Source organism: Astyanax mexicanus, chromosome 13 (genome assembly GCF_023375975.1).
Source record: "Astyanax mexicanus isolate ESR-SI-001 chromosome 13, AstMex3_surface, whole genome shotgun sequence".
Lineage (NCBI taxonomy): Eukaryota > Metazoa > Chordata > Actinopteri > Characiformes > Acestrorhamphidae > Astyanax > Astyanax mexicanus.
The window spans coordinates 16,309,077-16,322,236 of record NC_064420.1 but is presented as its reverse complement, the minus strand read 5'-3'; the positions used below and the strand labels follow the sequence as shown (position 1 = coordinate 16,322,236).

Sequence of the window (13,160 nt, the reverse complement as noted above, 5' to 3'; positions counted from 1 at the left end):
GTGTAATGTGTCAGGAACCACTGTCTGAACCACAGGACCAAACCAAATCATGATCTATGATTTTTCAAACTTTTGGACCAATTACAGGACGTTTAGGCAGGCTTTAATACCCTGTTAAACAATAGAAAAAGAAGAAGAAGAAGAAGAATAGGAAAAAGTGGTGTTGTGCAGGCGCCCCACACAGCAGTATGCATGGATTATTATCATCTGATTATGCTGATGATTTCTGTATCTACTGTTACTGTAGATTAATTTTCTAAGCAGAAATGAAAGGAATCCAGGGGGAATCGAGTGGGAGTGCGTATGGAAATGCTTCTGTGAGCTGTGTCCATTTCAAATCGCTGTTGTGTTTATGTGGATCTCCGTGGAAATATGTGCCCAGAGTGTAATTACGGAGCGTGACAGTGGACAAGTAGCTATTTTATCAAACACAATGTGACGAAACTCAGAGATGTGCGTCCGTATGGGACTAAAATTACAGGACGACCAAAAAGTTGATTGAAAAACAGTAGATAATTCAGCCAGCAATTTTCTCAGAGGATGTCTGAGAAAAAAAAAGGTTGTTTCAGAAGGGAATAAAATCACAGAGGACACCCCTATAACAGAGAAAATTACCCCAGGACCCCCTGAGAAACTAATCCCGTCCAGATAGGGCTTATGGTGAACACATCAACCTTGGTCCAAACAGTGGTTTGGACTTTTTGAGGTGCAAAAACGCTTTTAATCCCTTTTCATTTTGAGTCTTGGAACTTGGTACTGTTATACTACAATAAAAAATCAGAATTAGAATCAACACTCAGTTCACTCGCCTCGATTTCGACCAGTCTAAGCAAGAAGAATGGAATGGACTGTGCTTGGGAGTTAAACACTGGTTGCACATGTCCTCTGTAGGCCTACCTGTCAGGAGTCTAATCCCCCCAAATTAACACCACTCTACCCAGGGGCTAACACAGGAGAAGCGCGTCTGACGTCACCGCCCAGTGACGTCCCCCTTTCCCCCCCACACCTTCCCCCCCACTTATTACTTACATGCTATCCAGAAAACCAGGAAATGGAGGAAGAGGGAATTGACCAGCAGCGTGACCGGGGGAACGGCGAGAGGGGGGAAAGAGGGAGCAGGCAGACGGGCAAAGGAAGAAGACACGAGCTCGAGCCCTGGAGACCGAGGCATGCTTTTCTCCTCCTCCTCCTGCACGCGGACATAACAGAACCTATTGCTATATACCATACAGACACTCACCCTGACAGCCAGCGCGTGCACTGCACTTCTTTATTTATTTATTTTATAGGGAAGTGCCACACAAAGGATTAGCTAACTTAACCAGAGCTGGGGACTGGTTCGTTTTTAGGGACTGAAATTAAAAAAGTAATAAAAATCCCCCACTGCTCGAGCCTGGAGCGCCGGGGCTGGGTGTTGACGCAGCAGAAATTTCCAGCAGGAGAAATCCCCCTTTTCGGAGGTTAAATGAGGGGAGAGGCGGAGGGGGGGGGGGGGTTAAGCCCTGACTGACTGACTGACTCGCGCTCGAGCTCAAAGAGCGTTTCAAGGACCGCACGGACAGTCAGAACCGCGGTCAGCGTGTCACGATACGGTCAAAACTTAACGGGGGAGACTTCGTTAACTAGTTAACTAGCTTAGTTAACACGAGCCTAACTAAACTAACTAGCAGACCGGCGGTTGTAAACACAAGTCGTAACCTACGCTACATGCACACACGCCCCCGGTGAACGGACCCGAGCCGCGAGCCTCGAGCCGCTGAAGGCTCGTGCCTCACCCCGCGACCCCCTCCTCACCCCTTAGCCTCACCTGCAGCTCCACAGGCTGCCATTATCCGGGGCTGTCAGCCGTAACTACGCGTGTCTCACCTGGAGACGTCAACACAACAAGTTTACTTACACTGCTCTCCTCCACAGACTCGCCTCTAAACTCAACATATAAACCCTAAACACCTGAACCGAGCTGAACCGGACCGAACCGAGCCGCGCGCGTGCTGCTGTCCTCTCGCTCAGCCCACTTGTTGTTCGACAACCTGCATCCTCCACCACAAACTCCCCGCGCCGGAGCTCGAGCTCACCTCGCGCCGCCGCCGCTGCTGCCTCTACCTGACACGGTAAGCTCAGAAACGCCAGTCCGGTCCGTTTCTCAGCACCGAGCGACAAGACACACACTCACAGACCCGCAGAACACTGGCTGTAGGACCGGAGCCCGGCGGTGACACCGCGGTCGGGTACTGCTGGACCGAGCCGAGCCCGCAGCCCGAAGAGTTGTATAAAGAGCCGTAGCCAGCCTACCTGTTAACCCATGAGTTCTGGGTTCACGCGCTGTCGATGCCGCGAGCTTCAGTGTTCGGCGTGTCCGCGCGCGCAGGAGAGCCGGAAGATGTGAGCGGTTCTCTGCTCAGCTTGTCCTCGCGACGCTTTTGTGTCCGTCAGTGTAATTCCCCCTCTCTCTCTCTCTCTCTCTCTTTCTATTTCCCCCTCAAACTCTCCCTCCCCTGCTTTTCCGTGTCTCAGTATCAGGAACCAGTCTCTCTCTCTCTCTCTCTCTCTCTCTCTCTCTCTCTCTCTCTCTCCCTCTCTCTCTCTCTCCCTGTGTCTCAGCGTATCTCTCTCCCTCTCTCGCCTGAGACTCAACTACAGGAAATGAGGCAACGTGAACGCTCGCGCTCATTCTAACGGCGGAGAGAGAGCTGGATAAAGAGTAAACCGTGGACAGCTCCAGTCTGACTGACAGTCTAATGAGAGCTGTCACTCATCCACTCACTCTCACAAACTTGTAGAATAAGACCTATCTAATATATTTATGGATCTATTTAACTACATATATATATATATATATATATATATATATATATATATATATATATATATATATATATATATATATATATAACGTAAACGTAATATAAATGTAGTATATACACACATTAGGCATGCACAGAAATACCAAATACCATCCCTGACAATACATTTACCTCAACAGTGCTACTCTCTAATCATACTTTTTCCATAGCACTGCAAATCTAATCATATATTTATCACAGCAGTTTTTTGTCATATTTTTACCTCAGCCCTGTAATTTTTTTCTGCTAAACATTTTCCTCAGTATAGCTATTGTAAAGATACATTTACCTCAGCAGTACTATTTCTACCTATAAATGTACCTCAGTAGAGCTATTTTAAAGATAAATGTACCTCAGAAGTACTATTGTTAGTCACACATTTTCTGCAGAAGAGCAATTCTAAAGATACATTTACCTGAGTATAGCTATTGTAAAGATAAATGTACCTCAGAAGTACTATTTCTAGTCATACATTTTCTGCAGTAGAGCAACTCTAAAGATAAATTCACCTCAGTCGAGCTATTGTAAAGATACATTTATCTCAGTACTAGTTCTAGTTGTAATGTACCACAATATAGCTGTTCCAAAGCTATTTACTTCAGAAGTACTATTTCTAGTCATAAATGTAGATCTACAGTGTTACTTATAACATATTTGTGTTAGCAGTGCCATTCTAGTTACATATGAGTAATATTTATTTAAAGAAAGGGTGACAGTCTTTTGGTAGACAAACAAATGCTATGATTAAGTAAGCTTAGCTAAACTTACTATGCTAACTCTGTACAGCTCATATCTTTTAACTAGAAAACAGTCAGTTTGTGAAGAGGTAGTAAACAGAGCAATCTGATACAGAGTGTGATTCTGTATTAGAATTCTGATTCTGAACTCTCTTCTTCAATATCTTACTCAATTTATGTGAGTAAAGTAAAGTAAATGCTTAACTCCTCAGTCTTGCCCTGACAGCTCTCTCCCTCACCCTCTGCCAGTTCTGTGTACAGCAGCATTTTCACCTCTTTCAATCAAATAATTCTGTTTACCATATAAAATAGAAAATTTAATAATGGGGAATTGTCTGTTTTCACAACTAAAGCACATACACAAACACACTTAACTTATATACACACGTGTGTATACACAGTGTTGTCACATACCTGAAACACACATGGCAAAAAAAGAAACTTCAAAAGGGAAGGAATATGGAAGTCAAATGTAAAAGATTTTAAAAGTAATTTTGGACCGTTTCATTTGGTATATTTATTGTGACAATTGGCAGGTTCACATCCCGTCAGAAAGTGAAAAATTACTTTTTAATTTTATAATAGTGCTTTAGAAGTAGTATTTTGAATAGAGTGTATATTTTGTATTATTATATTATAGTGTGTATTATTCGTATTATTTGTATTATTAGTTATTGTACACTATAGTAGTATAATATATCTTTTACACCCTTTTGTCAAATTGTATCATCATGATTGTTTATAGCTGACTGTAGACTGTAGCTGTAACATATCTGAAATTGATCATAGCCTGTAGCTCTAGCTGAGTTTGAAGAAGAGTAGCCACCACATGCAGGCCTTCTGCAGGAGCCCTGGAGCCCTGGAGCTGGGCAGCAGTGTGTGGGCGGGAGTGAAGGCCTGGGGCCTGCTCTGTCCACCAGTTCTGCTTTTCAGTGGTGGGGAGTGAAAATGTGCCCCCTGGTGGTGACACTGATCCTTAGATCACTCAGGAAGACACTGTCATAATGTAGTTATGGCATGGTTTGGTGCTTATCATTGTACTTCTGTAGTGTAAAGATGGGTTTAATAGACACAGCCTGGCCCAGTTTCCACACAAACACAGCACAGCTACTGCAGTGGAACTGCTTTAATGGGCTAACTGGATGTTCAGATGAGCCTGTGTCTGATATTTCCCAAAAAATGTAATTGAAATCTGATGTTATTCTCATAATTTTGTGTGTAATGTAGGTGTCATATTCAGAACTTTGCTTTATTAAGGTGTCGAGGTTTGGGTGCACATGTTTCATGTGGGTCATTCTAGAATTGGAGTTTAAAGAATATTATAAAAAATAAAACACATTTCGAGTGGGCTAAGTGCTGCCATGATGATCAGGAGATTGCCGGTTCGAATCCTGTTCATGTAGCTTGCCATCGGCTACCGAAGCCCTGAGGGAGCACAAGTGGCCTTGCTCTCTCTGGGTGGGTAGATGGCGCTCTCTCCCTACATTACTCCTAGGGTGATGTCGATCAGCACAAAGCATCTGTGAGCTGGTGTATAGGAACTGAGTTGTTGCGCTTTCCTATGAGCGTGCTGTGATGCTACTGGGTAATGCTGCTAAAAGAGGCAGTGGTTGACTTCACGGGTATCGGAGGAGGCATGTGCTAGTCTTCACCCTTCTGGTGTTTGGGCATCACTAGTGATAGGGGGTGTCCTAATGAGTGGGTTGGGTAATTGGCTGTGTAAATTGGGGAGAAATTTTGAAAAATAAATAAATAAATAAGTAAAATATGATAAAATTAAATGTTCATTATGTAGGACCTGAGAGCGAGTGTGTAAAATGGCTACAGCAGTCTAATTTCAAAACACCACAGAGAGTAGTCTGCTCCGCCCACCCCTCCCCAGCCACAAAACTTATTTGGGTTGCCAAATTCAGCAGGTTACACGAGGGAGAGCTAAAGCTCTGCGATGTGCCGGACTGCGCGAGCTCCGCGGTGTGCCGGACCTGTCGGACCGTGCGAGTGTGCTGCGGCTCCGCGGTGTGCCAGACTGCGCAATCTTGGTATATGTCGGACCGCGGCTCCGCGGCGTGTCAGGTTGCGGCTCCGCGGTGTGTCGGACCGCGGCTCCGGGATATGTCGGACCGTGGTTCCATGGTGTGTCGGACCGCGCGATGTCCGCGGTGTGTCGTACTACGCGTGCGCCGTGGTGGGTCTGACCGCACAAGCTCCGTGGTGTGTCAGACCGCGGCTCCGTGAAAGTACCTGACTGAACTAGCTAGCCAGTTAGCTTACCGGTTCAGGAGAAAAGTAGCAGCTCTAGGTCGGTCTTGGAGTCTTTTTGAGCTCTAAGTCTCCAACTTTTAAACTCACTGCCAGTATTCAATCTTGATATATTCCTGCTTTGGTCACTGAGTTTTTTTTAGACATGGTTTAACTGAAGCAGCTCTGCTAGCTCCTTTTGCTGTGCTGCGCTGCTGTAGTACTGGCAACCTCGGTGGGAGGAATTAGTGTTGGGGGACGAGCAGCAGGAGGAGTCAAAACAAACACAAAACCCCAGATGGACTGCACTTTCACTTAACATGTTTCCTTAATATCTGATGATTCATCCTGATCATTTTATCATTTACTACTGAAAATTAGTTACATAGTGGTCCTTTAACATATTTTTTTATGTACTCTACTTACTTTACTACATAATAAACCGCACAGAAAACCTATAGCATATTTAGTTTCATTCATTACGAAAATATATGCCTGTAAAACTGCATAAAATTTGCCAACAGTAAAAATAAGTGACCCGCCCTTAGTGATGTCACTTCCTCTGGCAGTGAGAAACACAAAACTTGTAATCTCTCTATTTTGTATAAAATGTTACAAATAAATTAGCAGTATATTAATTATTAATCAGATCTGACATTATGATATTGCATTAATCTGTTAATTTTTAATAAACTATATTGTGTAGAAAATCCACAATTTCTGTTTTTTCTAGTTTGAGGAATATATATATGTATATACATATGAATTGTAGAAAATGTCAACCCTGGCTCTGATGATCCAGTGGACTAAGATGATGTCACATTTGAATTGTGGATAGTGCTGCTTCTCCATCAGCAGCCGGAGTCAGAGAGAGCACTATTGACTGTCCTCTCTTTCCTCATCACTCCTATTGTGATACTGGTCAGGACAGACGTCTGTTGACTGATGTACCAGAGCTGTGAATCTGGCACTTTACAATGCTTTGATCCAAGTCACATGTATGTGGTTCATATAAATGGGGCAATTGTTCTTCCAAATTGGAAAAATGGGGTAAAATTAGACATAAAATGTTTGTTACTGGTTTAAATGGCTTAAACTGATAATAATTCATATTTTTGCATACTTAAAATGTACCAACAGTTCTAGAATGGTCCATGTGTGTTACTGTGTGTGCGGCTGTAGCAGTTGAATCAGGGTGTGTGTGTGTGTGTGTGTGTGTGTGTGTGTGTGTGTGAGGCAAGTGTGCGGCTGTGTGCGGATTACGGCGGTTGGCCTGTAGCAGGGCTGCTGGCTTTGGCCTCTGTACAGTTGTGTAACACTGATGTTCTCTTGCCACTCTGTGCCCGCAATCCGTGTTAGAAACAAGCTGCTTTACTCTCTCTCTACCTCTCTCTCTCCTATACGCTCTCTCTCTCTCTCTCTCTCTCTCTCTCTCTCTCTTTCTTGCTGTATCTCTCTCTCACTCTGTCTCTCTCCCTTTCTCTCCAAACATGCCGCTGCCTGTCTGCCAATCCAAGCCTGACATGACACAGGCCAGCTGACCCCTCCCTCCTCTTCTCCTCTTCATCTCTTCATCCACCTCTCCAGTGCCCTGCCCCTCCACAGCCCTGTGCCCACACTCCACTGCCTGCCACACACACAGTGGGGCCTACACCTCATTAGTACCCTCACTTATTTATTCATTCAGATCATGAGCACTTATCAAAGCTGCCACCAGGACCTGGGGGCCAGGGCAGGCCACACACACTCTCTCACACACAGTGGCTAATCAACAGAGGCTATGGGACAGTGTTTACACATAGTATGCATTTTATATGCAACACACACTGATATGCCCAATGACCATGGAACTAGTATTTTTTTGTCCCATGACTTTTGCCATGCCCCACAGAAACTAAGGGTGCTTGCTGCACTGACATGTGGGATAGGTGAGTGGGGTCTCCTGCACTGAATGTTGATGAGATTTCTTCCAGTGTAGCTTGTTTGTTCAAATCTAGCCAGATGTCGCCAGTCACAATTATTACCACCCACTGCACTGTCCACTGTGGGTGACAAATCTTTCTATGATGTATTCCCGTTACACACTTACAACGGTCAGCCCTTGCTCCAACTACGAAAATTCGCATGGCCCTTTACCATGGGCACATTGGCCAGTGTCTAGCCGCATTCACAAGATAGCACCTTATAACGTATACACGTGTGGATAAGCAGTTTGTACACTGTCCCCTAATATTGTGCTCTTCCATGACATTTGACTTTTGCATGTGTGTGTTGTGCACTTCAGTGTGTCTGTATGTGTTGCTTTTATTAAACCAGTCATGCATTAATGCTTTTCGGAAGAACTGATGTAGCTAAAAGATAATGTCATTTTTATTAATGAGGTTTCAATTCAAGTTTGGGAGTAGTTTAACCCTTCAGCTGTAAGAAATGGCAGTAATATTCTCAAGTCAAATTGACCGGAATTATGTATAATAAGCCAAAATTTTTATCCATAAACATTATTAAGATATAAATATGATTATACCACAGTTAGTTCTGACACTGCAAGATGATTGGCTGAGAGGCGTTCTATAAGTGCAGTTATCAGCTGGTAATGCACTGTAACCTAAGCTCACCATGTATTACTCCACCACATACAGGTAACCTAGCAAAGATGCAGCGCTTACAAACCAAACAGCACAGCTACAAACAGAGCAGCAATTAAACTATTTTAACTCACAGAGTTTTTATAACTAAACAGAGCATATTTTCTCGTCCTCTTTAACTCAAAATCTTTCAATAAACAGTGATAATAAAACTGTGTTATAATCGCAATAATACACTCCTGGTTTGTGCCATAATGTATAATATTGCCTCTGCTGTGCTGCGGTCATAGGCACGAGGCCTCAGGCTAATATTACACGTTACAGCACTCCCTCTTGTTTATAATTGTGTATGAATATTATGTGGTATACAGTTTTCATCCTTATAACATGGTGTTAGAATAATTGACAGTAATTTACAAATAAATAAATTATATATTAAAAAACAAAATATATGTAAAAAGATAATATATGTTTTTTATTTTAAAATTGCCTTTATTGTCACTACCTGGTTTCCAAAATTACAGACTGTTGTCCTGTATCTGTTCCTCTGTGTATTTTAATATCCTCCATTCACCCTGTTCTTCAATGGTCTTCAATATATATATATATAGCAGGACCCATAATATAACAGGAAGGTTACATCATAAGTGTGTGTGTGTGTGTGTGTGTGTTTAGTCTGACATAAATAAGCTGTGTGTAAGGACACAGGGCTGCTGTTTTGGATCCAATAAGAGGGCAGCAGGGCCTATAGCGCTGTGGACCCTCGTACTGGGGGGTGGGAGGAGCAGCTTTAGAAAATAGGCCTCGTACACTGCCTTATAACTTTATTTAGGCCACAGCAAACACACCCCTCTATATGCACACACACACACACACACACACACATTGACAGATAAACGGGGAGTTAAAAGAGTGTGCTAAAGCTCAGTACAGGGGATGGTGGCTTGTGTTTGAACTGTGACAAAAGGAGGAGAAGTATAAACTGCATCCAGTCCAGCTCTGTTTAGAAGAGGAAAATTAATTGCTGCTTTTTTTTACTACAGGACCACAGCAGTTTTAATTGGTGACATTAAAATCAAGCTGCAAAAATAGACTCACACAGTTCCTTCAGATTTATTGATAGCGTGTCCAATTGTGCCCCACACATTTTTAGTTGGAAATAGGTTTGGCCATGGCAAAGTACCTGTATCTTCAAGGAAAGCTCTTGAGGTGGCAGCATTATGTGGACGAGCATTGTCCTGTTGGAATAGTAAGTGAAAGAGAATGAGCATTTAAGATAATGACAATAATGTGATAATAAAATGTTCATTTTGCTGCTGAGCACAGACAGAAGCGGGATTCTTCACTAAAGATGACCTGATGCCATTATGAGTGACTCCATTACAGTCTTTTGCAACATTAACATTATGTTAAGGACAGTTGTCGTAACGATCTGCATGCATGTAGCTCTATGTTGTGCAGCCATCTGCCAATGGTGCTAGCTCCAATAGGAAGACTCATGTTGGGCATCACTGCTTGCTGTATGTCTGCAATTGTAGCTGTTGGGTCTCAACGGACCCCACTGGAACTCCCTCAACTGCTGGAATTGCTTTCAAACTCTTCTCCAAAGCTTCATACTTCACACTTACAAAGGATACCATAAGTTCACAAGTCAGAATGGATAGTAGACAAAATGGGACACCAAGTTTAATTCCTGCCTTTTAATCCTTGTTGGGTGCAACAATTTTTTGCCAATGAGTGTAAAATACAAAAATATCACAATATGATTTTAAAGCTTTACCCTGTCCTTATCCTTCCTTTACTTATCACAGTCTGGCATTGGAGAAGGAGACATGCCAGGTGTCTGTCTTTGAGTGTTTACAACAGTTTGCTGTTCTTAAGAAGCATTGCTTGATGTGAATCATGCCTCGCACAAAAGAGCTCTCAGAAGACCTACGTTCAAGAATTGTTGACTTGCATGAAGCTGGAAAGGGTTACAAAAGTATCTCTAAAAGCCTTGATGTTCATGTGTCCATGGTAAGACAGACGGTCTACAAATGGAGAAAGTTCAGCACTGTTGCATCTCTCCCTAGGCGTGGTCGTCCTGTACAGATGACTGCAAGAGCACAGCACAGAATGATCAATGAGGTGAGGAAGAATCCTAGAGTGTCAGCTAAAGACAGAAATCTGCGGCACATGCTAACATTTTTGTAGATAAATCTACAACAAAAATAAACATTAAACAAGAATGGAGTTCATGGTAGGACACCAATTTTGCAAAAAAAAAAAATAGCAATGAGTGTAAAAACAAAAATAGCACAATATGATTTTAAAGCCTTACCTTGTACTTATCTTTCTTCTACTTATCACAGTCTGGCAATGGAGAAAGAGACATGCCAGGTGTGTGTGTGTGTGTGTGTGTCCATGTGTGTGTGCCTTTCACAATCCGTCCTCTATGGAGAAGTGTCCATTCTGAAGAAGATGTGATGATAATGGCGGATGACAAATAAAAAAACAAGCTTTCACCCTGAAAGAAAACACCCAATGCATTGAAAAACCCTCAGCCCACAGACAGAGAGTGTGGCTGGCAGGAGTTCAGTGGAGGTTACGGTATGAAGTGAAAGAAAAAAGAGGGGGAATATGGAGGGAGAAACGGAAAAACAGAAGAGAAAGTGACAGTCAGTCAGTATGAGACACTTAGGACAGGTGTTGGGAGCATGGGCCTGTCACTTCAGCACGTCTGGACTAGTCTCGGCCTGTCAGAATAAAGCATTGCTTAAAGCGACAGTTCAGCTGAAAAATCTCATTTACACCATTTTTTTCCATTACTGTACCCCTAATGCAGCAGATAAGCCTAAACATATTTAGCAGCTGAAGTGTGTTTTTAATTTTTACATTGGAGCTATAAGATTGATGTATGCCAAGGGTTCACAAACCTTTGCAACTCATGTCCCTCTTACCGAAATCCCGCCTTTCCCATGACTACCGTGATTCTCCTGCATACTGATAGAGGCTCCCTGACATATATATCACATACAATCTCCCGCAAATTCAAACACAGGAAATATAAAAGCATTGCTCCTGCCTGTATTGCTCGTGGTAGGACAATCACTGTAAGATATAAGTTTACAGGGTTCATTCTAGTGCTGTGCGATAATGATACGAAAATGATAATTATCGCGAAATAACTTTCCTTCTATAGAAATTTAAGACACAGTTGATAAAACTTCGATATAACTTGTTCCGTGAATGTTTCTGACAGACATGCTGAACCAATCATGTGGCTGGAATAGATTTACGTCAGGTAAGGTTCACTCCCGCAGCTTAGAGTATTAGCGGAGCAGCTAACGCGTTAATGTCTTACCCAGGTAAGTGTGCATGGCGTCTGTGTGTGTGTGTGTTGTGGAGAGAGGACGGGGTCGCCATGTGTGCATGTGAGGTGTGTGTGTGTGTGTGTGTGTGTGAGCATAAGCCAAGGACAATTGAGTGATTTTAATGTTTTCTTTTGTTTAGATTGGAAAGTTGCTTGAATATTTTGTTTTAAAAAGAACTAACTTTATTTTGTATGAGAGATTTTATTCATTTGGAATTGACCAAAGTTTAGTTCTCTGTTTACTTTGTTATTTTATAACATTTGAACTATGAATATACATTAATTTGATTTGATTGTTTTATTTATACAATTATATAATGTTCATTTGTTAACTTTTGACTAAATAAAATTTTAACAATTTTTTTTAATGACTCTCTCACTTATGAGTAAAAAGAAACCTTTAAGGGTGACAGTGATTTGATTTATATCGTGATACATATTGATATCGACTGATATGGAAAACTATATCGTGATGAGATTTTTTTTTTCCATATCGCCCAGCCCTAGTTCATTCCTCCACAGCTAGAGCAAATCTTGCGCTTGCAACAAAAGCAATAACACACTGTTGATTTCAGAAGAAATAATGAATAAAAATGTTTCCCAGCACTTTTGGCCATATTGTAATGCTATTAACAATGAATGGAAGCTTAATTTTCATCAAGCACTAAGTAGCATCATGATAATTGCATTCAAAATTTATCACACAGCTGTACAAAAAATGTAGGAATCCCAAGTCGGCCAACTTATTCTGTACAGAAGAATCAAATACGGTCTACTTGCAGGTTAAGAGACCCTGTTGTAGCTGTTGTTGTTTCAGAAATTTTCACCCACTCTACCCAGCGGAACGCTTCCAGTTCTGTGATATTCTCAGGTCTTGCTGCACAGCATGTTTAAGATCTACCCACAGATTTCCAATCCTGGTCGAGTCAGGGGATTGTGAGGGCCATTCCAAAAGCTCCAGTTTTTGTTGTTTACAGTAGTTCCCCGACAGATTTTGATGTATATTTTGAGTCACTGTCTTGTTGTAGCAGAATCGATTCTTCCATTTAAACCCCCAATTTAAAAAAAAGCTAGAAAACTGTATAGTTACTAAATAGATATAATTGATTTATCTGTTCACAAAGCATTTTACCATTTTGTTACTCTGTGATTTCCAGTACAGAATCAGTACAGCCTGTTTTGAATACAGTGCCATCTGAGGGCCCGAAGATCACCAGCATCCAGCACTGAATTGTTTCTTGCACTTAGGGATTTCTCCAGATTGTCTGATTCTTTTGATGATATTATGTACTGTAGATAGAGGGATATTCAAAGTCTTCGCTATTTTTTGTGAGGAACATTTTTCTAAAATTGTTCCACCACCTTAGGTGCATGTGCAGTGTCCCAACTTTTTTTTAGATAAGAT

General features: G+C 42.1%; 1 protein-coding gene across 1 annotated transcript in view; it reads right to left on the bottom strand.

Moving 5' to 3' along the window:
• The window catches only part of zbtb46 (zinc finger and BTB domain containing 46), a 135,583-nt gene extending 132,904 nt beyond the window's left edge, over window positions 1-2,679 (bottom strand). Inside the window, exon 1 of the mRNA XM_049486391.1 lies at window positions 2,293-2,679. The gene's annotated coding sequence lies outside the window, so the exon portion shown is untranslated. The remainder of the gene's footprint in view (window positions 1-2,292) is intronic.
• Between the last annotated feature and the right edge of the window lie 10,481 nt (window positions 2,680-13,160).